The sequence below is a fragment of the Anomalospiza imberbis genome, chromosome 3 (genome assembly GCF_031753505.1).
Source record: "Anomalospiza imberbis isolate Cuckoo-Finch-1a 21T00152 chromosome 3, ASM3175350v1, whole genome shotgun sequence".
In the NCBI taxonomy this organism is placed as follows: Eukaryota; Metazoa; Chordata; class Aves; order Passeriformes; family Viduidae; genus Anomalospiza; species Anomalospiza imberbis.
In genome coordinates, this window is record NC_089683.1 from 60,747,126 (window position 1) to 60,770,992 (window position 23,867).

Sequence of the window (23,867 nt, forward strand, 5' to 3'; positions counted from 1 at the left end):
CATCACCCACACAGTAATGAAGTTTCCTCACATTCATGTGGAACTTCTGTGCGTCAGATTCTGCCCATTGCTCCCTGTGTCCTAATGATTGGCACCAACAAGAGCCTGGCTCCAGTTTCTTGGACACCTCCCCCCTTCCACCTTTTGATATTTTTATACATTAATGAGGCCCCCTCTCAGTTTTCTCCAGATGAATAGGTAGGCCTGGGCACAGGCTGTGCTGCCTCAGGAGTGCTGGGTACCAAGAGCCATGGTACCCCATGGCCCCCCACTTTACATAGCCCACAGACCCTCACTCAGGAGTGGGGACTGAGGTAGTGCCGCTCTAGGCAGCCTTGAGCTCCTTTCCTAAAGTGCACACAAATGTTCCCCTAAATGCCACGAAACTCGCCTGAGCATGCTCAGGCTGGGATCCTGCACGAACCAGCCTGTCAGTTCGGCAGAGGTAAGACCTGGGTATGTTCTGCCAACATCATTTCACATGAGCCAGCCAAAAGCTGTCCATCAATAGTCACCACTATCACTCGCCCTTACCTCTTTGGGGATTTTAGTTAAATGGGAGATATTTTTTTGTGTCTGGATATTACCCCTCCCTGAGCTATCTTCTCCCATGTGCAATATGTTTCTTCCCTTACAGATTAAATTTCATCCACAAATTTCATCCACTAATTGACAAGTACACATCTTACTTGGAGTTCTGCCCATTTTTGACATTGAGCATGTGGCTCTTTTTGAACAAGGTGTAGCTGTGATTTACACCAGTGCGCAATTTTTCCTTGTTTCCTAAATGTAGTTTTTGTAATACAGTGTTGTCAGCTGTCATGGTTGTTTGGTGAACTGATGTTCTGTGGTAGAAATTCTGTAAAGTTACAGTTATGCAAGTCAAGTAAGAATTTTGGCTTTCATCTAAAAGGAAAACGTCCGTTTCTGGTCCTCTGATTTCAGCAGAAACTTATGTTGTGTGCTGTAGCAGCTCTGAACCAAAAGGAAAGGAAACATAAATGTGTTATTATGACCATCATTGGTATTGTTTTATTTTAGCTCTCTTGATACTTGTGTCCCTGATTCTTTATAGCCTGGCAATACTTAAGACACGGATAAAAAGACTTGGGCAGCTTACACAACCACCTATTTCTCTGCTCTGATCTCTCAACTATATTTTAAGGTGAGACAAACAAGCATTATTACCTACTGCTTATGCTATTTACACTTACAGAGTCGTGGTGGTTCTCTCTGCAAAACCAAGGTGTGTATTTATTCTTATCCCCTCTTGCTTTGAGGGACTGTAGCTTTGGCAGCTGATTATGTGTTTTTGTCTGGATGATTTCTGTAAAAATAAATAATTTACGATTTTTACAGGTCAGTATCGCAGTAGAAGGCTGTATTGTACTACAAGAGAGATGCCATTTTCTTTAGATGTGTACAGCATGCCATAGCTTTTCACAGTTTGCCTTGGGAGAGATCTTCAGGAGTTTTTCAGTCTCTTTTTTTCTCAGACATATTCATACAGAATCTACCAAGAGAAAGAGATGATTCTTTATAGAAATTTTACTTTGTCTTATCTTATTTGCTAACATTGACAAACACCCTCTTGTATCTTTCCATACCAATCAAGCAAATTTTCCCTTACTACATTTTGCCATGAGAACATTCATCTGTCGCTCACCAGTTTTGACTCCTGACTTTGTCGTGGTCAGGCTAACACCACCTACACACACACACACAGTCATAGAAGTACTCTTCATCTATCAGAAAATATTTGCCACATGGTTTGAGAGGAGAGGTCATCCTTTCTCAAGGGGCTGCATTACCAACATCATAGTTTGGGGCACCTGTCCACTGACTCCCAAAATTCTCAGTAGTTATAGTCCTGTTTCTCACACCCTTATGTCCCCTTGTTTGGCTGGTTGCACAATCCACCTCATGAAGGGCTTCCTCTAAACCTGGAGCAGAATTAGAGGAAGCAGAACCAGAGGAAGTAGGTTCGCTCCATTGCAACCATGGCAACACTTTTCAAAGATGCAGCTTACAGTCCTTGTGAGTCTTCCAGTTTTCCATGGCAGCCTCGTTTCTCAGAGGCTACATCTACTCCAGGAATAAGTATGTTGCAGAACATGTAATTTGATATTCAATAAAATACATCTTTAGCATGTACAAAACCATCTGAGCTCTAAACAAGAGTGGAGGACTACATATAGTGCTGTGAACTTAATATAAGAATTGAACAAAAGGGAGAGGGGTCATTTTAACTTCTGTTTCAGAAAGGCCTTGTGCCATTAAATCAGCCAAATTTTTATAAATCCAAAATCTCAGTTGTGTTCTCACTTGTTAAAGCAGAACCAAAAAAAGCACTTTGGTCTTTAGGTTGCCCCCTTCCTGAAGATACGAGATTCCTAAGAGGCCTTACACTTGGATATACTGTAGACCTAGGGAGTTTAGGAACAAACATTTTGGTTTGCTGTCCTGCTGTACCAAGCCAAATTCTCAAATTTAGGGTGCTCGTGAATTTTCATAATGTTCAGGAGTGACTGGAAAGTTGTCTCTGTATGTTTTCATAGGCCTTATGTTATGCATTCACATGTGAAGTACCAAGAGTTTGAAATAATTCGCTCAGAGAGTGGGAATAAAACCTTCATGAGCCAAATATTATTTTGTGGGAGAGAGTGAGGTAGAAGGAAAAAATTTACGGAACTTTATAGGCTATGGTATTAAAATTAATGGAAGAGCTTCCACTGCCTGCAGTGGCAGTGGATGTGGCACTGATATCTCTAGTCAGCCTGTAGAATGAAACAACACTAGGTTCAACAGTAGTGTGTTTTTTATAATGCCTGTGTAGATACACATTTCCCAAATGTCAGGTCTCCACCCATGTTTGTTTTCTGAGTTTTTCTGAGTTGAGCAATGGACACTAGACAGCCTCTCTTTCCTCTAATATGCATCACGCCTGGCTTCTGTAGCAGCACCATGCCACAGGTTTGTTTCACAGGTACTACTGAAGTTTATCTGTTTATAATTAAATTGTTTCCACTGGAATATTTCTTAATGGAAACACTTCAGTCACAAGTTGGTAAGAAGTGATTTGACACAGAGCCTAAATTTTGAGTTAAACATAACAGGAACCCTTTAAACATACTTTATATCACTCACTTGCAGCCCTTCAACAGGATAGATATCTTTTTTCCTCACTCACAACTTGCAGATCACCAGTTTGTTCAAAAGCAGGAGATGTCTTTCCAACTTGAGAAACCAATGCCACTGCTGCCAAATTAACTGGGAGGACAGTTGTTCCATGTGCTCATACTGATTGTATGTGGGACATCTCACTGTATTGAGGGCAGTTTTGTTATTTTAAGTTATAAAGGAGCTTAATTCTCTTCCAGTGTCCAGAGTGAACTCATTTGTCAATGCATTTCATTATCCTCATCAGCTCATTTGCTTTTCTTGATGGAGAAAAAGCCTGAATATTGTTTTACTTTATGGAAGTCAGGATTCTTTCTAATTAATGAAGTTTCTGTTTAGCCGGCACTATGAAGGGTGTTCTTTCCACTGTACATGTGTGTGCTGAAGAACACATCTGCTCCTCTGGTAATTTTTTTCAGTACTACCTTTTTGTCTGAAATGAAAAGGATCTGCTCCTAAGTCCTGGACTGAGAGCTGTGCTCCTGAAGGAGAAATTACTCTTTTAAGAGATTCCCAAGAGCTGTAGCCAACCACAGCATACTGTAGATGTTACACTTTTTGTACATTGCATCTTTGCCAATATTTGAATACAAGCCATAATTCAGTGGGAGCATAAATAACTTCCATTCAGAGAGATAGATGCTGTGGTATCAGGCCAAATGGTAAGCCTTGTCAGTGCCTGCATTTTCAATTTATCGATCACACAGCATAATATGATGCTCCTTATTTAAATCCTTCATGCAGATGTTGTACTGGGTTAACTGACAAGCAACTGGATTTGATAATACATATAATGCTGTAGCAGGCATTGATTCTTGGATAGTGTGGATGTGCATGTAGTGATCATGGGGTTATGATTCTCAGCAGTAGGAGATGAATAGATCTGTGGGTTGCAACGTAAATTTCAGCTACTGAGGGGTGAGCACTAACTTACATGCCAGTTTAGATTGATATAATAATTCTTTATAGGGACAGAGCATGATTGGCTGTAAAAGAGTTGTCCTTGTACCTGAATTGTTTCAGCAGTAGAGCTTTATGCTGAGCTAACAGCATGCTGTTAAGAATCAGTACCGATGTAAACACAGAGAATGATGGCTTTATGTTGGCCGTAATGTCATGCAGTATAATGTCAACAGTTGTTGAAATCATTTCATTTTCAACCAGGTTGCTTTGTCAGTCTATCAGCAAAGACTAAGCAAAGTGCAGCACTGAAAAGGAAATTAAACTCTCAGCTCTCCGGATACATAAGTGATAGCACTTTTGTTGAGCTGGAGTTCTGTAAGAATGTATACTAATTCCAGCTAATATAATACAAAGTCATTTGCTGCTTCACTTTTTTGTCTGAGGTTCATCATAGTTATATTGTTAAGTTTTTACATGAACTTATGCCACGCTAAGTCAGAGAGAGCAAGGGGGTAAATAAGAAGGAGCAGGGAAAGGAGGTAAATAAGGAGAAGAGGACACGGAGAAGGTCTATAATGAGATGAGAATTAGGAAGGAGAAATAGGCAACATCAGAAGAGCAAAAGATGAAGGAAGAAAAAGAGCAGTATATCACAGGAATTGAAAAAACAAGGGAGATGTTAAAGTGAAAAATAAAATAGGGGAAATTAATAAAGAAGATGGAGGAAAAGTAAGAAACATCTTTAATTTCTAGCAAGAATATTTAAACTTTTTGGTAGCAATCCTGCTTGCTGTAGTTCACTGTGTTTGGCTCAAACCTTAGAAACACACGTCTGTATGAGTCTCCCCATTTCTTTTTGGCACCTGGCTTGCTCATGTATAGGACTAGGCCTCCAGAGGTCAGAGGAGAATGGGTTTCTAATAAAGCTCCATACCAGAGTTCAAAAGCTCTCCCACAATGTAATACACAATGAAAACTGACACCACCAAATGGCTTTAGTTTCCCTCTTTTTTTTCTTTGGATGTTACGCACTTTTTCATGGCATCTGCATGTCTGACTTTAGTTTTCCTGCTGAATATTTAGCATGTGGTATGAAGAAGTAAGCTATAACCAAATATATATATGTTTATACATAAAAAACTACAGTAACATAGGTTATTGTAAGGTTTTTTTACTTTAATTCTGTGAGAATAAGCAAATGTGAGGCACTTCCTCTATTATGTACATTTATATGGGCTGTGTGGTCAGAGGTGCTTAGCAGTGAATTTGGCTCAGGGCAAGGGAACAACAGTAGTAATTTGAGGGGAGATTTACTCCTGTTAACACTTTTCAGGATTGGCAATAAAAGCAGTTCAGCGCTCTTAAGATAGGGAGGTATGGATTTTAAGCAAAATATGGAAGATATATTATCAACCTGAAAAGTGATCCACTGAAAAACTGTTTATTATTAATACCTAAAAAAATCCATACATATTTCCAACGAATGCATAATGAGAGGACTGCTCCCTTTTCCTAGAAATTATTACATTTTCTTTGCCCTTCTGGTTTGGCTGCTTTTAGGCTATTGCTTATGTAAAACAGAACACCTCCTAAGCCGTCGTTTACTAAACAATCTCTGGCTTCTGATCTCACACTACACAAGACGGTAAATTGTATTCTGTGTGAGAAGCTTTAAACGTGAGCGTAATGGAAAGGGGATATTCAGCGAAACAAAGACACACCTCCAGAAACAACAAAGACAGTAAGTTTGAGCTACTTAAATTTGAATTTTCATAGTTGAAAAGTAGGATTAAAACATGGAAAAAAGACATCAACTTTCATAAGCCCCACAGGTATTTATTTTACCAATTTGTATTTTGCTCTTCTCTTCTCTTAGCAAACCTGTGTGGCAGAGTTTGTTGAACGGAGGAGGACAATTCTGCTCTGAAACAATGGAATGCTTTTCTGAGAGATCAGCTTCCAAAGGTGACAATCTGGGGTCACAGCAGGGATGCTGACTGCTCAGTCTAGAGTGCTCTTAAACAAGAGGGGATTCTCATAGCTATGAGCTGTCAGCAATGAAGTCATGACCACATCCAGCTGTGCTATCACTAAGATAGGTTGCTCAGCTGCAGGCTGTACCTCTGACATGTGAGCACACAGGCATAGGCCTTAAGGGGTATCCAGACTTTCAGACACACTGGTAAATTTGTGCTTCATGACAAGTGTGAGAATCTCATCTTTAGTCTGCAGCCCAACTCCATGCAAAAAGCATGTGGCTTATTAGATGGTGGTGTTGTCCGTCCACTGATGTGTCATAACGTAGGCAAATGTCAAAGTGTTTGTGTACTGTATATGGACAGAGAGTCTTCTGTGATAGCCATCAGCTGAGAGGGAGAAACCAGCTCAGTCCCAGGCTCCACAAAGGTGTAAGAGCTATTCTTGCTCCTGTAGGCACAGGTAATTAATCTTGTCTGTCATGTTAGAGCTGTTGAGAATAGCTACAGGCAAAGTGTTGCAATACAGGAATCACTCCAAGGAGTTACTGCAGTGGAGTTTGACCCACGCTAAGTCAGTAGGGTTAGAAGTGTAAGGCCAAATGAGAAAAAAAATCTGTGGACAGTAGCATATGGGACTGGACATACTGTTGAACAGTTGAACACTATTATTTGAATTATGGTAAATTATTCTCTGTCATCTGCGTGTCCCTAAGAATAAGTGGAGGTAGAGATAAAATGAAGGCATAAATGGGGCATTTCGCTTTAGATCCTGTGCTTTGGAGGGGCTGGCAAAGATGCCAGCTCGTTTCAGCCTAATACATACAGGATCATCACCAAAACCATGCACCAAGCTGACTCTGAGGCTGCCCACCTGGCATTTGCCTGGCAGCTGTATAGATTGTAGTACTGTGTGTCAAGGCAGAGAAATACCTCTTCCAAGATGGAATGTCTTTTCTTATATTAGTCATTGGGATGTGCCAGAAACATGCTTAGCTTCCTCAGAAGGACTGGGCAGAAGCAAAGGGAAAATCAGTAACTTTTCTCAGAAATTATGATGTAATTGCCTTTTCTCCTCGCAGTCAGGCACAGAAGTCCCTGGCAGAGAGCAGTACCTGAGAAAGCTTTACAGTGAAAAAGCATTCATATTCCTGAAAACAAATCAGCTGAAAAAAATAAAAGGACCAGCAAAAGATGCTTCTTCTAAGGAACATTTTGTGCAAATTTGCTTCACAGTTAGACAGTCAGAAGGCACCTAACATGCTTGCCCAGGACCTGTCTAAGAGAGGGACCAGGGGCAGCCTATTCTGTCTGTGGCAGAGGAGGGAATTTTGAGCTCTCTCATGGGTAATTACAAACATCCAGAAGAGACCCCTCCTTGTACTCTGGGGACTAAAGGCCCGGTTAGTTACAGAATAAATGCAATCAGTATTTTGTATGGTGCTGTGTCACACACAGTCTGTTCTTAGAGAACCATGCCTGGCACCTGCATTCTTTTTCTCATTCATCATACACCGGGCATGCATTAGTGACAGCACCATAGGAAATTGTATTCTTCATACTGAAATGCATATATCTACCTGTCAGAAGCCCACATGTTGTCCCAATAAGGGCCAAAGCTTAACTGCTTCTTAGTAGTCTGGTGCAGAAGCGCATATTACACAACTACCCTCTGTGTTCAAATGAGCCAGGACCTCAGACAGAGGCTGTTGCAAACCAGGATGGCAGCTGTCTGTGGATATAATCGCCACTGAAGACATACTGCCAGGGCTTCTGTGTCCTGGTTGCACAGCTAGGGGCAGAGCACTCAAATATTTCTAAAGCTAGATATGCAAATGCCTCTGGAATGAAGCCTTTTACAGTTCTGCTCTCATTAACCTGATTTGCATATGTAAATGACCTCTTGCCACATGATAATGAGGTCTGCTCATGCAGAGATGTTCAGCATATAAGCAGAGGGTTTTCAGTGACAATCAGAGCATTTTGGCTAAAGCAATTGGTACAGAGACAGGACCAAGAAAGAGGTAGACACAGAATCCAGGGATAACAGGCAAGGAAGCAGAAGGAAGCTAAAAAAATCAAATATTGTAGATGCCTCTTCCAAATGCCAAGGGCATCTGCAGTTCTAGTGCCTTACTGAATTGGAGCAATTTCATAGAGAAGCCTGTGAAATGAGAGCAGTTGGAGAACACTGACAACTGGGAAGTGACCTGTGGCATGGAGCTACTCAGAAAACAGTGCATTTCTGGCTCTCCTAGAACAGTGAGTGCATGGTCTAGCATTCACTGGCTAGTTTAAAGCAGCCTCTTCCAGTTACTCCTGTGAGCACCATCACAGAGAACAGAGAGTCGGACATGTGGTGGTGGGTCAATCCTTCTTCAAGTGCAGTCTCCACTAATAATTTCTCTGTGCATACCTATTTGCCACTGTCACACTCCTCCTGAGGCAATATTTCTCACCACAATATGATTCTTAGCTTCTCATCAGGGATATTTTATACTTATGCCTTGCTCAGTGTATGTGGAGGCATGACAAAATCCCTCCTAGGTTACCGTCCTTGGATACCGTGCCACTTTTAGAGAAGAAATGACTGCTCATCTCCTGAGATATCTGTCTTCCTACTTACTGTGTTTAACTCTTGGTTCCTGGTCCTGCCACAGAATGCTCAGCTGCTGAGGATTTGCTGACTCAGAGCTCTGCAAAACCTACCTTATCCAGCTCAGAAAAAAAGGAGTGATTAGTTCCACTCAAGACTCACACAAGGTAGGAATACATTCCTCCTTTCAAAGGAGGGAATGGCTCTGGAGGTTAGGTCTTCTCAAGGCTACCTGGGAGCCAGTGTGGCTGGCAGCGATTATCTGCTATTGCCAAAAAAAAAAAAAAAAAAAAAAAAAAAAAGTGGGCTAACTCAGAATTTGCTTATGAAAAAGCTTTCCTTCTTTCCTTTGTCCACTCAGTTGACTGTCAGTTTGTAATGGTACTTGCGAAGTCAGGTGTGGTTGGTCTCTTTTTGTCACTGGAAAAATAATAATAGCCAGGACCAAATATCCATAAAAGTTCTATTCATAGCTGGTTAGCAAGCAAACTAAGGTTTAAGGAAATAGAGTGGCAGTGCATGTCACAGTCAATTAAAAAGAAGTTGTGTACCTGTCTTCTTGAACAAGTTAGCTAAATAAAGTTACAGTGAAGGTAAAGCAACTTGGATATTGGATTAATATAGGAAGTTGAATTCAAGCCTATTGAGGAAATTAGTTCATCTCATTACTACTTTTGCTTCACTCCCGCTCACACCAAAGTGGAGATAATGCATATGGGAGACAGAGAAACCCAACACGCTTGTATTTCATTACCTGTCCACTGCTGACAGAAATATATGCAGTATGACTACAAGCAATGGTTAACTTCAAAGCACTAAAAACTGATTGTCAAACATGCCCCATCCTTTTTGCACATCAGTAGGCAATTCCTAAAGCAGCCACTGGCCCAAGCCTAATTAATCTGTGCTCCACCCTTTACAATATGTTCATTACGTGGGGAAACTATGGTGTACTCCCTCCCCATCATGTCCACCATTAAGAGATTAAATCAAGAGATTCAATCTTATTGTATTCACACAGTCAGTGTTGTATTTCACAGCCAACAATATCATCCAGACTCATGACTGTCCATTTCTTAAAAGCTTTAAGGTCTGGGTGCTAATTTTTCTACGGTTATGTTCCAAAGCCTTCTCAACACTGAATGCTTACCTTTTAAGAAAAACAACAGTATTGCATATCTGTGCTAATATTAATTTGTTTGGTGGTTGTAAGAAAATAATAATGTGCAGAAACACCTACAAATGAGTAGTGTCTAAAGAGCTTAGTCTGGGCCTGGTGGCTTATTCATATAAATAAATCAGAAGTATCTGGCAGAGCACGCAGGGTCTTTTGAGTGTTTCTGTATAGCCTGTCTGAGCAGCAAGCCCTTAACCACACACTCAAACAGCCTCTGGGAGCACTCAGGTTATTTGGGCAACTAACAACCTGTCCTAAAACTGAACCTTCAAGCATTTGCCATTTAAAAAAGGCTGTCAGCCCACTAAGCCAAAAGCTCATGGAATTCTCTCACTTATTTGGTGCCATCTTTAAAACATCCTTTGTTTAACTTTATTTTTAGCTGTTTAGTAGGCAGGCATTTCTTTCCTTGTTTTTAGAGACTGTAATCAGACAAGAGTTTTATGAGGCTATTCGAGGAGAAGATATTTAATTAGTTCCAGACCTTTTTTTCCCCCCTCTTTTATTCAACTTAGGTATACCATCTACATACCTGTCTGTAACAACTGAGGTAAAAATCCTATGAGGCTTCTAAGAAGCTTGGTTCATCTTTCATTAGATCACAGCAGAACTGAACCATATTCTCTCATTGCTAGACAGTTTTTGAACTAGGCTTTTCCCAGTCTCACTGGGGTATATATGTGAGCTGGAAAGCTTCACAATGCATTAACATTTCATGAGGGCCTAATTCTGTTCTCTGTTGCGCTGCCCTGAATCTTCATTGCGCAGCACTTCTGCTTCAGTGCCACATAACTGGGAATACAGTAAGGCTCTGAGTAGCCAAACTCCACTGAATAGACTGTCTGAAAACCAGTGTTCTAGCCATGCTATCTTTGTGATTTTTATCTTGAAAAAAACAAAAGTTTAGTGTCATTACGTCATTCCTGTTAGATAAGTGTTTGGGACACGGGAAAGATGTTTTGGCTTATAGAGAAAATTTTTCTTCCAAATGTGCTCTTTTCTTTGCTTAAAAAAAAAAAAAAAAACACAAAAAAAACCCTACAAAAAAAATCAAAAACCCCCCACCAAAACAAAGGCATTTTGACAGATCTTATTTTGTTATGTTAAATCGTCAATGGCCTTTCATTATTTTGTCATGGATTGGTTGCATCTGGCACGTCTGTATGATGTCATACAAGAAGGCACAGAATTCTTCTCTTCTTGGTCTGCCCTATGACAGGATATAATTGCAGACTCTGCTTCTTTGAAGAAGTAGCAGCTCAGAACAGGACTTGGACATCTTGTAGACCTAAGACCAGCAAGGACTTTGACTCAACATACCATTATTAGAAACGAAGACAAGACAAAATAATTGTCACAGAAACAGTTCCCAGCTCCCACAAAGAGCTGTGGGCACCTCAGTTTCTCCTGTTCCTGTCTGTCGCATACAATTTAGTCACATAAAAAAAAAAGTGCTGTGGTTTTAAGTAGTAGCTGATGAGGAACTGAGTAGATGAAGGAGTTCTTAATTAAGTAATTACACAAATAAGAGGGGAAAGGATAATATGATACAAAGTGATGAATAGAATAGAAGAAGTAGGTCAGGAATTTCTGTTCTCCCTATATCGTGGTGCAAGAAAAAATGGCATGCAATGAAGTTCAAAGGTGAGAAATTCAAAGTCAAGGAGGGAATGGTGTCATGTAACCAGTAATTATCTAGGGGAAGCCTTTTGCTTCTGGAAGTCCCTGATGCCAAGAATTTATCAGGTTTAGCATTGAGATTAAACTATCCACAAATACCATAGAGATAATAACAGCTTTACAAAGTGAATTAAACCTCCCTTCTTGTTTTAATCCAGTTCTAAATGGAAAGTCCTTTAGCTTTGACACCTTCCTTTGAGCTATCTGGTAACGGCCACCATCTAAGATAGGTCAGTGGAGCAGCGAGATCTGAGTCGCCTGCTGATTCTTGTACTCTTATGTCCATATAAAAGTCACCTTTATAATTGGTTCAGAGTGCAGGACAAAGTCCCACCCCAGGGATATTTACAGCCTTGTCTTGCCTCTAAGAGCTAAAGCCCCCTAAAAACGAACATAGCAATGAACGTAGAAATGCATCTCTACATCCCTAGGAGATACCTAGCTTGAGGAGGATTTGCCCCCTGCAACAAATATCAGCATTCTCAATGAGATTTTCAGAGCCATGTTACCTGTCTTGGAAAATGTGGCATCCTTCTGCTGATGTCGAAGTCCCTGGGATGCTTCTCATGCCACCAGAAGCTCAAATACCTGAGGCCTCATTATTACCACTTTCCATCAGAACAGATTTGCTGCAAATGCACACTTTTTCTGCACCTTACATATTATTCCAGACATTCAAAACCAACTCTCTTAAGCTGACCCAAGTGTGTTATGGTGCATTTAAATCTGGTGTAAATCATGAATTTGCTGAGGACAAGCTGCTTTGTATTTTCAATAAAATTTGATTCATGTATTTAAGTGTACTTTAGAGTTTTACACACTTTCATCAAAACCAGATTATTTTCTATGTTCACCTACAACACTGCTTTGCCTGCATGTTTACAGCAGCTATTAAAACAGATGAAAGTCATCATGTGCTTCAGACAGATCAGGATAATCACATCCACCAGTGTAACACATTAATTTTCAGCCTATTCCAGCATGAGATACAAGAAAGAAATCATCAAGAATGAAAACTATTGGATACAGTTGCATTATCTGGAGCAAAGTGATGCAGGTCTCTTGGAGCCTGATGCCATTCTGTGTGACCAAGGTTATGACTTCTTGCCATATTTGAACAAGAGCTACCTGATGAAACTGACAGCATCAATATCAGTTCAACTGGCACTTAAGTCCAGAAAATATTTCTATGTTTCTAAATAAATATATTTTCTTTTGTCATGGAGACAATATTCCAGACTGCAGCTCTGGGATTTACTGACATGCACCTTCCTGATATGGTATGCTGAACTGCAGTAATATAGTAAAGGAATTTGCATTCTGTATTAATTTGAAAACATATAGATCTACCTTAGTAAAAGATAATGCTAAAATCAGTTTGAAGGAACACAACTCAAGACAAACCACATCTCAGCAAAATACTTAAATGTTCTTAAAAGTTTATGCCAGACAGGGAAACAAACAGCAGCACAAGAACTGAAGGACTGCAGCAGTTTAAAGAGAGACTGCTGCAAGAACAGCAAGTGTTGGAGCTGTTCAACCTGATATCAGGCATATCCATAGGCTTGTCCAAAAATGTTAATTTAGCCTGAAAGGTGTCAGGCCCTGGTCCTACAGTGAAACAAACATGTGCACTGATTGATTTCATCAGACTTCAGGAGCCAGTTATCTTCATGAAGTTTCTTCCTCCTGTGAAGCACAAATGGTAACTTCAGTTACTGTCTTATGCAATATCACAGATTTTCACAGGAAAGAGCCACACCTTACAAATAGAGTTGGAAAGGTATCCTCGGTAAGCACAACAGTGTTATTGTGAATCCCTCCTGGAAGATCCTAAATCCATGAGGCCATTTTTTATCATGGAACCATCATAGAGACAAGGTTTTAACCACTGCATATGCCAAATAGTTTTAATCTTCACAGGAATTTTTTACCAACTCTTTGACCACGCATTCAGTTTGTGTAAGGTAGTTTCTGGCAATTAATTTCATTTGCAAAGTTAAATATCATCAGTGTAAAGTGACATCCTAAGCAAAATCCAGCCTGTTCTAGAAAAAAAAAAAATAAAGGAAATCTGCTCTAGAACAATAATCTGGTCTTTCTGAGAGGTTATGACAACAGACAATAGAGTCATAAATAGGGTGCCATGACCATCTTCTGTAGCTTTAAGGTGAATTTCTGCCTTTCTGTATTCTCCTGAGTACTTATTTGGTGATAACAACTCTGTAAAGTATTTGTAATCTCTTTGCTTTGGGCATCGCTGATGTTATGCACATAGACAACCATCTGTACTTCTATTTCACAGAAGGCTGAAAAAATGATAGTTTCAGTTGTGAGCTGTGTTATTGGTGAACAGAAGATTTCTCCAGCATATCCATTTATGATTTCTAGGATTAATTCAAGCTTCCGGTACACCTTGGGACTATGTCCATCCCCAGAAATTACTTCAGATATTCAAAATATAGTTTTAAAAAATTGTTGCTTATCTGTGATTTTGTCAAGGAATAGGAAGCAATCAGAATGGTTAAGTGATATGCAAAAGGCACTCTAACCTTCAAATTGTAGGACTTCAAAGATATCTTTGAAAGAGAAAACTTGGCAATGAGGAAAATGTATATGCATCTCAAAAAACTTAACACTAAATTGGAAAACTTCACTAAAACATCCTTTTAAAGTAGCTTTCCAATGGCTGTACAAAAATAGAGACACCCATGCACATACAGGGGAAGGGAGAAATCACAGTGTAATTTGGGGAGTTCAGTTACTCATTCCAGTACATTGAATTCACAATTTTATCACAAAGTAATATGGTTTTGTAGAATTTCATTCCTCATCAGTGTTTCAATGTCTTCAAATGAGATTAATCTGTAGGAAGATATTTCTAGTTTCTCAGCATGTTTCATGTAGATTTTTGGAGTGAAGTAAAAAGGTGAAAATATAATTTCTGTTGTACACGTGTAAGTGCAAAATCAGCTTTTCTCTCAAGCACTACAAATAATCATGAACAGCTCAAAATCTCATCAATGGGCATGGGTTGTCCATTTCAAGAAAAGCTGAAATGAAGGAGGAAGAAATGACTGGGGGAGAAATGGTTTATGTTATTTTGGTTTTTATTTTATTGCTAGAAACTGCTGTCTCTTTACATTTTCTTCTCCTGAAAGAGGTTGCGCTCAGTGACTAAATCTGTCCTCTCAAGGGAGCATGCATTACTACTGCAGCAGCAGAGGTGGAGGCAGCCCAAGCCCAGAGTTAGTCTCAGAGACTAATCAGCCCTTTTCCTAATATCACAAACTCAATTCCAACTTCTTGTTTTATTACTGCCTTATAACAAAGAAAAGGAAAAATAAATGAAGTTACAAGAACTGAGTGATAAATTAAGCATATAAAGTCAAGACAGAAAGAATTAATTACTTATTTAAAGATTTGCTCAGCTCTAAGCAGCAGTGTTTATGCTAACTTCTTATGCTGTTTTAACCTTCTCTGCTCTGATTCCAGGCCCATGGCTTTGGAGTTTCTATAATATTTTTGTTTTCATTATGATGTGGTGACAACAGCCATTGTTTCCTAGCACAGAAACTTCCATTGGTCTTAGTCCTTTAGTTTTGACATACTGTCTTTTTTTTTGCTCACCTTTCCTGCCACTGTGGGTAGTGGGTAGATGATTTATAGACAGCTTTGGATTCTTCTATACTTCCTTTATTAAATGGAGCAAGATATTTAATTAGTTCATCATAACTGGCTTGGATGCAGCCTTCATCATTAAAGTTTGTCAGCTGTCCACATCTGGAGGAGTACTCTAATGGTATTGCTTCCCAGGTCTGCCAGCCCATGTCCTATTATTCAGGGGCCTTATGTCTCTGTGCCATTTCCTCTCCTCTGCTCCAGCAAAGCTAGAATGTGAACACATTCATGTTCTCACTTGAATTTCCCTCAAAGGGGTATTTCCCAGTTGAGAAGGGGCCAAGAAACACAATACAGCTAGAACTATATTATCTCCATGGAGCTGAAGTGCACAGAAGAAAAAGGAACTCTGAAAATTGCAGAGTCTGAGGCAGCACCCCAAAACAGAAAAGAAAATGTTAAGGTGCATTACAGAGACAGTCTCTCCTGGAAAGAGGCATGAAGCCAAATATAAGGTATTGGTAAGTGAACACAGCCCACCTCCCGCTCCGTGTTTCATTTAGCTACAAAAGCTGTGGCACCCAAGCAGAGCATGAGTTGATACAACTAAAAGCCAAGCCTTTGTCCAGCAATGATCAGATATTCTCATTAGCTTAGTGTCATCTGTGCTCAGTCACACTTAGTATACATGCATGAACATAGTCGCAGATCTGGAGACCTGAAAACCTAGTCAAGTCTCAGGCTTCTGGTTCAGGCATTTATGCGAGTGACTTTGACTGAGAAGTCCTTCTGGCTTTTTGGTTTGGTTTGGTTTATTTGTTTTATTTTGTTTTGTTTTGATTTGATTTGATTTGTTTTATTTGTCTGTTGGGTTTTTTTGTGGTGCTGGAGGGATAAGAAATACCTTCCAATTCACTGTTCTTCTTGTGGTTTAGTAGTCAAACTTCCATTATTAGGTGGAACATTTAATTGGAAGAGTTGCTGAAGCAAGACAAAATCTGGATTTAAAAAAATCCCTCTAAGGACAGTGGGTAGAATGGGTGGTCAGGCCTAACAAACACTGGCAGCCAGCCTTCTGTATGCTGTCTGTTTTACCATCTATATTCATCACTCTCATAAAATGGGTCTAGATAGCTGTGATGATAGCTGGGCAGCCCATTTCACAAGTGTAGAAGTCACAGATATTTAACAAGTGCATTTTCTAAGAGTCAGCATGGAACTTGCATGGGTAAATTGCAGTCTATGTCACACATTCCTGCTAATGACCTAAAGGACTATGCTCTCACAGCAGAAGAAGGGAAAATTAATCTTCACCACAATTGTTCCATTTCTCAAACTTCTTTTTAGCAAAGATATAAATTGTGCCAAATATCTATCAGTTTTATGATGACAAGACCATCAAACTTCTTTCATTAAACACCCTCCCCCCCCTTCCAACTGTCTAAACAAGATTTTTCCATTTAGTGCCCTATCAATCCAGAGTTATGATTATTCAGTAACTGAGGGGATCTCTTGTATTTAAATATTAATGTTTGTGTAGTTATTAAAGTATTTGATGATTTGTCCAGGGGCACTGTAAAATTAAATATAGCATGTCATTTATGGTAATACAGAGGAGAATAATAAAATTCGTTTTCATTCTGGTTTTGTGTCTGGCTCTTCATGTTACTTTTACTGCTTATTTGATAGTTTGGGGTATTGTGTGTTGTTAAACCCTTTTAAATGTAGGATTTCAAAGCATATTTTTAGGAACATATAAAATATTATCTCCCAAGTTATAACTTGGTGTTGCTGTGTGTGAACTGCTGTCTAACAGTTATACTGCTAAAGGGGAAGGCAGTTTTCCAATAAACACTTATCATGTATTGCGTGTAGCAGTACAGTAAGCCCATAAATATTTTGGGAAGCTCACTTTTGTCCATGTGGTATTTACTTTCAGAAATCACCTCAGCCTACTGGAGCAGAGATGTGTATATGTAATTAGTCTTCTCAAGTTATGTATATTTAAAGAACATTGTTTAGGCACTCCACTCTGACTTCCTCATGCTATAAAGAACAAAAGAGAGAGAAAGCAGGAAGGAGAGAGGCAGAGCATCTTATTTGAGGCAAACACTTGACTGGCATTTTTATGTGTAGGTGTGTAGCTTCTTCAGGGATAGGTTTTTGAGGTGGGATAATGGAAGAAAAGTGCCTATGCTTGACCCATTCTGCTAGGAAACCATTCTGTCCATTTAAAAACAATAGTAGATAAAAATGACTTTCATAAGGTCACTCAGAGCCAGAGCCAGGAATAGAAAGCAGGTCATATGAATCTAAGTCAGAGCACTTGCTATGAGACCAGACTGGTATTTCCTGCTGAAAAAAATTAAATGAGTTAAAATATTGAATGACTGCTTTTACTGCACAAGAGAGGGGATATGATTGAGGCCTGCTTCAGTTTTTCATATAGGTCATTGTAAAATGATTCTGTGGCTAATGATGGACAGCTGCTACAGGATGTATCTCTTCTTGGTAAAAAGGTATAGAAATCTATTATATTTTTTAAAATATGCCTGGCAGACTGAAAGAATACAGAAAACAGAAACTGAAACAACAGAAGCAGTTGGTATATTTCAATTTTATTAATTATGTTCATTCTAAGCCTGTTTTTAAAGCTGATCATAACTTTCTGAGAGTCTATCTATCTATCTATCTATCTATCTATCTATGTATATGTGTAATGTAGCTAAATTACCATAAAGCACCTTGTTTATAAATGGCAAAACATATAAGAGTCAGGACATTCACTTAGTGTTCTCAGTGAACCAATAATTCACCTGTCTCAATATTCAATATAGAGAAGTGCTCTGCTTCATGTTGACTGTGATGGCAAGATACCAAGTGCATTTTTTTTTTTCACTGGCTTAGCTGGAAATGCTTCACAGGAGGTTTGGGATCCTCATTATGTAACAGCAATTTAGAAATTCTTAATTAAGGACGTATATGCATGTGAGGCATCCGGATTATGGTTCCAATCCAAAGCTCATTGCAGGCAATGCAAAGACTCACATCAAGTACATTAATTGCTCTATCAAAACCCAAGTGCTTATACTGGAAATAAAACACAAATTAGGGTTAGTGCCTTTTTCAAAGGATAGATTAATCTGCACAGACCTCAGTGCTACCACAACAAGGCTGTTTCCTGTTTAAAATGAGTTTGTATATATTTACATTACACCTTGGTATGCTGTGAGAATATGTGCAACTACCATGCCAGGCTGTCTGAAAGGGCAGGAATGGCAGTATGGCAAAGGATCTGTAGCCTCAGGAGTGATATGTGGAGAAGGCTTTACCATGAGCAGTGAAGAATGGAGACCACACTGGTCAGAGACGAATATGTTATGTAAATCTTCATTCCTTCTCTGTGTCTCAGCTGAGTGTTCAGGCACATATCAAACACAGGGATTGTTTTAGCTGAACCCCAAGAAAGAGTGCAAGACACTCTAGCACAGGCTGCAAAGCACAGAACCAGTGTCCATGTCATGGAGGCCGCACAAGGTAAGGGTCAGAAGACTTCTCACAGCCTCCTGTAGACCAGCCAAGAAACACAGGGCTTTCATTGAAGTTTGAAAAACAGATGCTCTTACAGCCATTGAACTGCAACAGTTTCTACCAAACAGCTCTATCAAAACACCCCCATCATCTTCTGTCTTGGCACTTCACTCCTGTCACCTCACTTCACTGCCACCAAAGGCCTATGCCTTGCATTTCACTTCAGACTCAAATTCACTTCAGTATTTATCTTGAGGGCTTATCCCTTTTCATCCTTCATGATTTCCTATAGTGAATCAGAATCCTTAGCTCTCACCTCATTTTTACGAAAGGTGAAATGCTTTTCATGCAATTTTCTTATGAAGGTATTTTCCCAATGTCTCTATATCTGCATGTGAAGGAGACATTACAGAAGTCTGCCTAGTCATTTTGTCATCCTCCTTCAAATAATTCTCTTACTCTCACTCTTGTGATGACTAAAAAATTATCTGAGAATGGTTAAACCGCTGGTATGCTGTGACCACCACTTCTTATAGTAATAGTAATCCTCCCACTGTAACCTCAAAATGTCTCTGTCTCTGTTGTATTCATCTGTTGTCTCTTAACATATTCTTGGACTGCAAAATATCCAAGATAAGAATCAGCCTTTTTCACTCACCCATAAAAATCAGCATAGTGCCTTGAACCCCAGTGCCCCCACAAACATCACTGCTGAATTCCCTGTTAACTTAAGCACAACTAAATTATAATTATTTTTTGAAAAAATTAATTGGACGAGAATTATAGACACGAGTAATATATCTACTCTACTCTGCTTTCATGGAAGAATTCACTTATTTTAGATACATTTTTGTCACTGTGTGATATTCCAGAAATACAGGGACACATATTGTATATCAGAATTCAGAGTATTGTTAAAAAGTTAATGGAAATTGGTGTACTGCACACCAATATATATCTCTAATATTTGGACAATAATTCTGCACCTCACAAGGATGTTGCAAGGATTAGTTAACAAGCTAGCATTTATAAGGTGCTTTGAACATTAAAAGAGATACCTAAATTTGCGTTATTATTATTACTACTACTAATAAAAAAACATATTTATTCAAACTTGTCAGAATCACTAAATATGAAAAATCTCTGTTGGGTGTGTGTGTGCATATTATTATTTTGCAATGTAGCAATCAAGTTCTATGCATGCCAAGAAAAGACTGTGTCATGTTTGATTGGCAAAAATGTTTCCCCTGCAGTATGTGCCCGCCTCCTGCTACTTATATATATCTGAAATGATCAGTAGGTGCTATTTAACTTTACATCTTTTTCCTTGTAGCCTCTAGAAATGTCACCACGACCAAAGGTTAGTTTTCTCTGTTGTAATTAGAGCTGTACTAATCCCAAGTTGTGACTCAACAGGTAAAGAAGAGATCTGTTGTTTCAAGAATTGTTAGGAATGGACAGGCAAAGATTCGTCAATCCTCAGCCTGTGCAGAGCAATCCTGAGCAGCCTGGATCTACAAGGTAACCTCCGCAGAAATTTCAAGTTTAACCATGGCATTATATCGTGGGTAGGTGATATAAAGTTAAACATCACAAGAAACCATTGCTACAGAAGACCAAAGCAAAACAATTGACAGCAAAGCATGTCCCATCGCCAAAGGGAATGGTTCCCCTCTTTAGCCCTTTCCCACTTCGGCCTCCTGCACCCTCTGCCATGGCCCTGCAGCTCGACTCCCAGGAAGGTAATAGCCGGGCTGAAATGGATGCGTCCCCAAAGGGCAGTGACCTGAATAAGCTTCCCTTCTGACTTGTCCATTTGGAAGTTCAGTGTACAGGCACAGCAAAGTTCTGTGTGGAGGACATGCTTCTCCTCATTAGCTGTATTTAAGCTCTAAACCTAGTACCCAGTTAGGAATCCTTGGTAGTTCTGAAAAACTGCATTGCATTAGATCACAGAACGCGACTATGTAGCCAATTAGCAGTTGGCATAATCAAACCCAAGCTGTCTAGACTCAAGCTCAGGGATGAAAGAAGCTAATGGAAATAAAATATATTGATTAAAATGACACGTTTTGCCCTACCACCATATTATTGTGACAGGAGCACTGTAGTAATCTCCATTCACAGGGAGGACACACACAGCCATGGAGGAGGTTACAACAAACATATTGGGTAGGAAGAAATTGGTTGATCAAATGTTGGAGTGAGGACAGATCAAATGATGCCACATGGAAAATTATGGTTTGGAATGAAGAAGTGGTCCATTTAACAGTACATAAAGTCTCTGTAATATGCATAAAATCAGCAGCTAGCAGATGTTTTCTAACACAGTGCATCTGTATGAGGCTGAGGCATATTCAGTTCCACTGTAGCAGCAATACACAGAGCAGATATAATGGCAGACCCTCCAGACAGATAAAGGCAGCCCTGCCCTTATTTAATAGTAACAGTAAATAATAACTTGCATTAATTAGCAATCAGAAATTTAATTATGGATTTGAATGCAATTGTGGGAGGTATCATACAGAGGATTAAAGGAAAACCTATCATCCATTGGTAACAGATAAGACGAGGAAAAAAAAATAATTTCAGCCCTGTGTTTGATAAGATCTTGCTGAAAATATCACCTTTGGGTTACAACTCTCCATTCATACTTTGTGGCCAAAGGCGACTTCTTTTAAATCACAGAAGTGATTTAGGAAAGATCACTTATTTCACAAAAGTGTCTGAGTTTTGAGAAAGTAGCTGATCTGAACAGGATGGTTTATTTAAAGAACTGATACATCAAGGACATTTTCTTTCCTGAAGTTACTTGTTAGCTGGGAGCTAGTGGAGGAAAATATAGTATGGCTCTGTCTCAGGCTTCTCTGGTATTCTAAATAGACATTCATGCCTATCCATGGCAAAATATAGGCTACTCACAGTAGGCAATGCAGATATTCACAATTTGTTCTTTGTTCTTCAGTGGTTTTACCAGAAAAAATAATATTTAATGACTGAGAGACTTAAAATACCAGAATGAACAACTAATTGGTCATGATTACCGTAGCTGATAAAAATATGGAAGTTCTCAAATTAGAATTCATTTCAGGTCATCTGAACACTCAGGGCCAGCATGATGGAGGCTATCTTTAGAGTCCACCAGCACTTGTGATAAATTAATTTTTTTCAAATCAACACGCTAAGACTGAAGCCAATTGAACAGTACTACACTTGACCAAACACAGCTGAGAAGCACCCAGTCTTGAGCACAATGACATCATGTCTTGGACACAGTACAGCCATGTGTTTGCAGCTTCCAAGGATCATATTCATCAGGGAAAGAGAGTTTAAAAGCTTCAGTCATGCAAAGTACAATTCTTATACTATAGACTAGAGATTGTCTATCTTTTAAGCCACTGTGTTTAATGATTTTTAAGATTCTCAGCTGTTTTCAGAGCCTTTTATGGGACAGTTCAGAGAGAATTAGAAGAAGTCTCCACAGCCCATGCTAACATGGCTTCTCAAAGCATCTCTCTGAAACAGCTGTCTGTGACGAGAATGAGAGATGTCAGTGCAGGAAGCAGAAAGCTCAATATGGAACTATCTCCCTTTTGATAACACTGGAACAGCGACAGAACTTCCTGCCACGAGATTACTTTTTGTCCATGAGACATAAGAGCAATACAATACAATAAATAAATGCAATGCTAACTCTAAGATATAAAAGATAAAAAATATGTACCTCTGTACATAATTGTTAAAGTATATTATCTCGGAGTGTATTACCATGGAGGTAAATTGGATATAGCTGCCTTAACAGATACCAGAGATTAAGTTTTACCCAACAGTTCCAGAACCACAAAGGGAGAGAAGCTTTAAAATGGGACACATTCACCCCAAAAAGGTTGTCAGACCTAGCAGTGAAAAATGAGCATATATAGAAAGCTTATGTAAACTGAGCTTCCTACTAACTTTTTCTGTTTTGGACAACAATCTCTCAGTTCTCCAAAGCAGTGTCTTTAGTATTGCCATTGTGGCACTGGCTGCCAATTGCCAAGGCCTTTGTTAATAGAAAATGGAATTGTTTTTACTCAGGATTCTTTATTCTTATTGAGTGTGATTTACTGTAGTGTTATTGAGAAAGTCTTATTGTCACCTGATCATATCTTGTCACAACCAATGACATTACTGTCAGGGAGAAAGCTGCTCATTCCAAGAAACATTTGGTAATAAACTGATTACTGCTTGCAGCTGATACTTTACAAAAAGAGCAATCAATTACCTATCTACCACTGCTCAAAGAGTCTTACATTAGAAAGGCACATAAAATAATCACTAAATAATTGCACATGGCGGCTTGGGCGGGACTGTGTGAAATCAACTTAGACACACACAGAAGTATAAAGTGTTTTTCACACACTTTGAAAGGCACAGTGTAAAAAGCAGTGATTGTAGATGACCATGCATAATAACTGGGTTGTGAAGAAGCGTCTTGCTCAACCTCATTCTAAGCACGGTATACTCAATACTGTTTACACTCAAAGAGTAATAGTTATTTTTAACAATCGCTAATGAGTTGAAATATACCAGCCCCCACTTCACACTTAGTATTAATTTTCAGATCTGCTATTCCACTGCCTTCATAAAATCAGGAGGCCCCTGGGAGATCTCTTCCTTGCCTTGCGACCATGCCTGTGGGACATGCTACTATTCCTCCCTTGACACTAATTCCACTGACATCAGGGGACATACACACAGAAATGCACCAGGATACAAGCTCCACATCAAGAGAAATAAAGACTGTATGAATGATCTCTTTTCTTACCCCTGCCTTCCTGTTTAAGCCATGAAGAGCCTTCCTTCATCAGTGCCTTTACTCCTGAATGTCAAAACAGGCTGTGGGACTGTCTGCCACCCCCTAGAGCAGGAGACTACAAGAAAGGTTCCCCGGTGAACATCCCAGGCATAGATCCAACTGCTGAATTAGGACAGAAGAGGAAAGACTTGTCTCTACCTGCTGCTGTGAGGATTCACTTGTTCACATTTTTCTTCCCTTCTGGAAAGAAAGACTGCAGAAAAATTCCTCCTCCCTTCTTTCCAGTCTTCCATTTATTCAGAAACTAGATTGAGAATTTGGGTCTGGCTGGTGCAAGATCAGGATTTCCAGTCCTTTGTTGCTCCACTAGCACCAATTACCCAGGAGCAACAAAAATCTCAGTCA

At 39.4% G+C, this 23,867-nt stretch overlaps 1 long non-coding RNA gene across 4 annotated transcripts; it reads left to right on the forward strand.

Annotated features, from left to right (window-relative positions):
* Window positions 1–183: 183 nt before the first annotated feature.
* Window positions 184–21,843, forward strand: LOC137470884 (uncharacterized). 4 transcript variants are annotated; one of them, XR_010997295.1, is made up of 6 exons: window positions 184–445; window positions 5,644–5,824; window positions 5,960–6,522; window positions 8,720–8,822; window positions 20,081–20,185; window positions 21,756–21,843. It is a non-coding gene; the product is annotated as an uncharacterized lncRNA (long non-coding RNA). The 4 variants fall into 4 exon arrangements; XR_010997292.1 differs by lacking the exon at window positions 184–445 and adding an exon at window positions 1,970–2,116; XR_010997293.1 differs by lacking the exon at window positions 184–445 and adding an exon at window positions 1,970–2,116 and having other exon boundaries at window positions 5,960–6,048.
* Window positions 21,844–23,867: the final 2,024 nt, after the last annotated feature.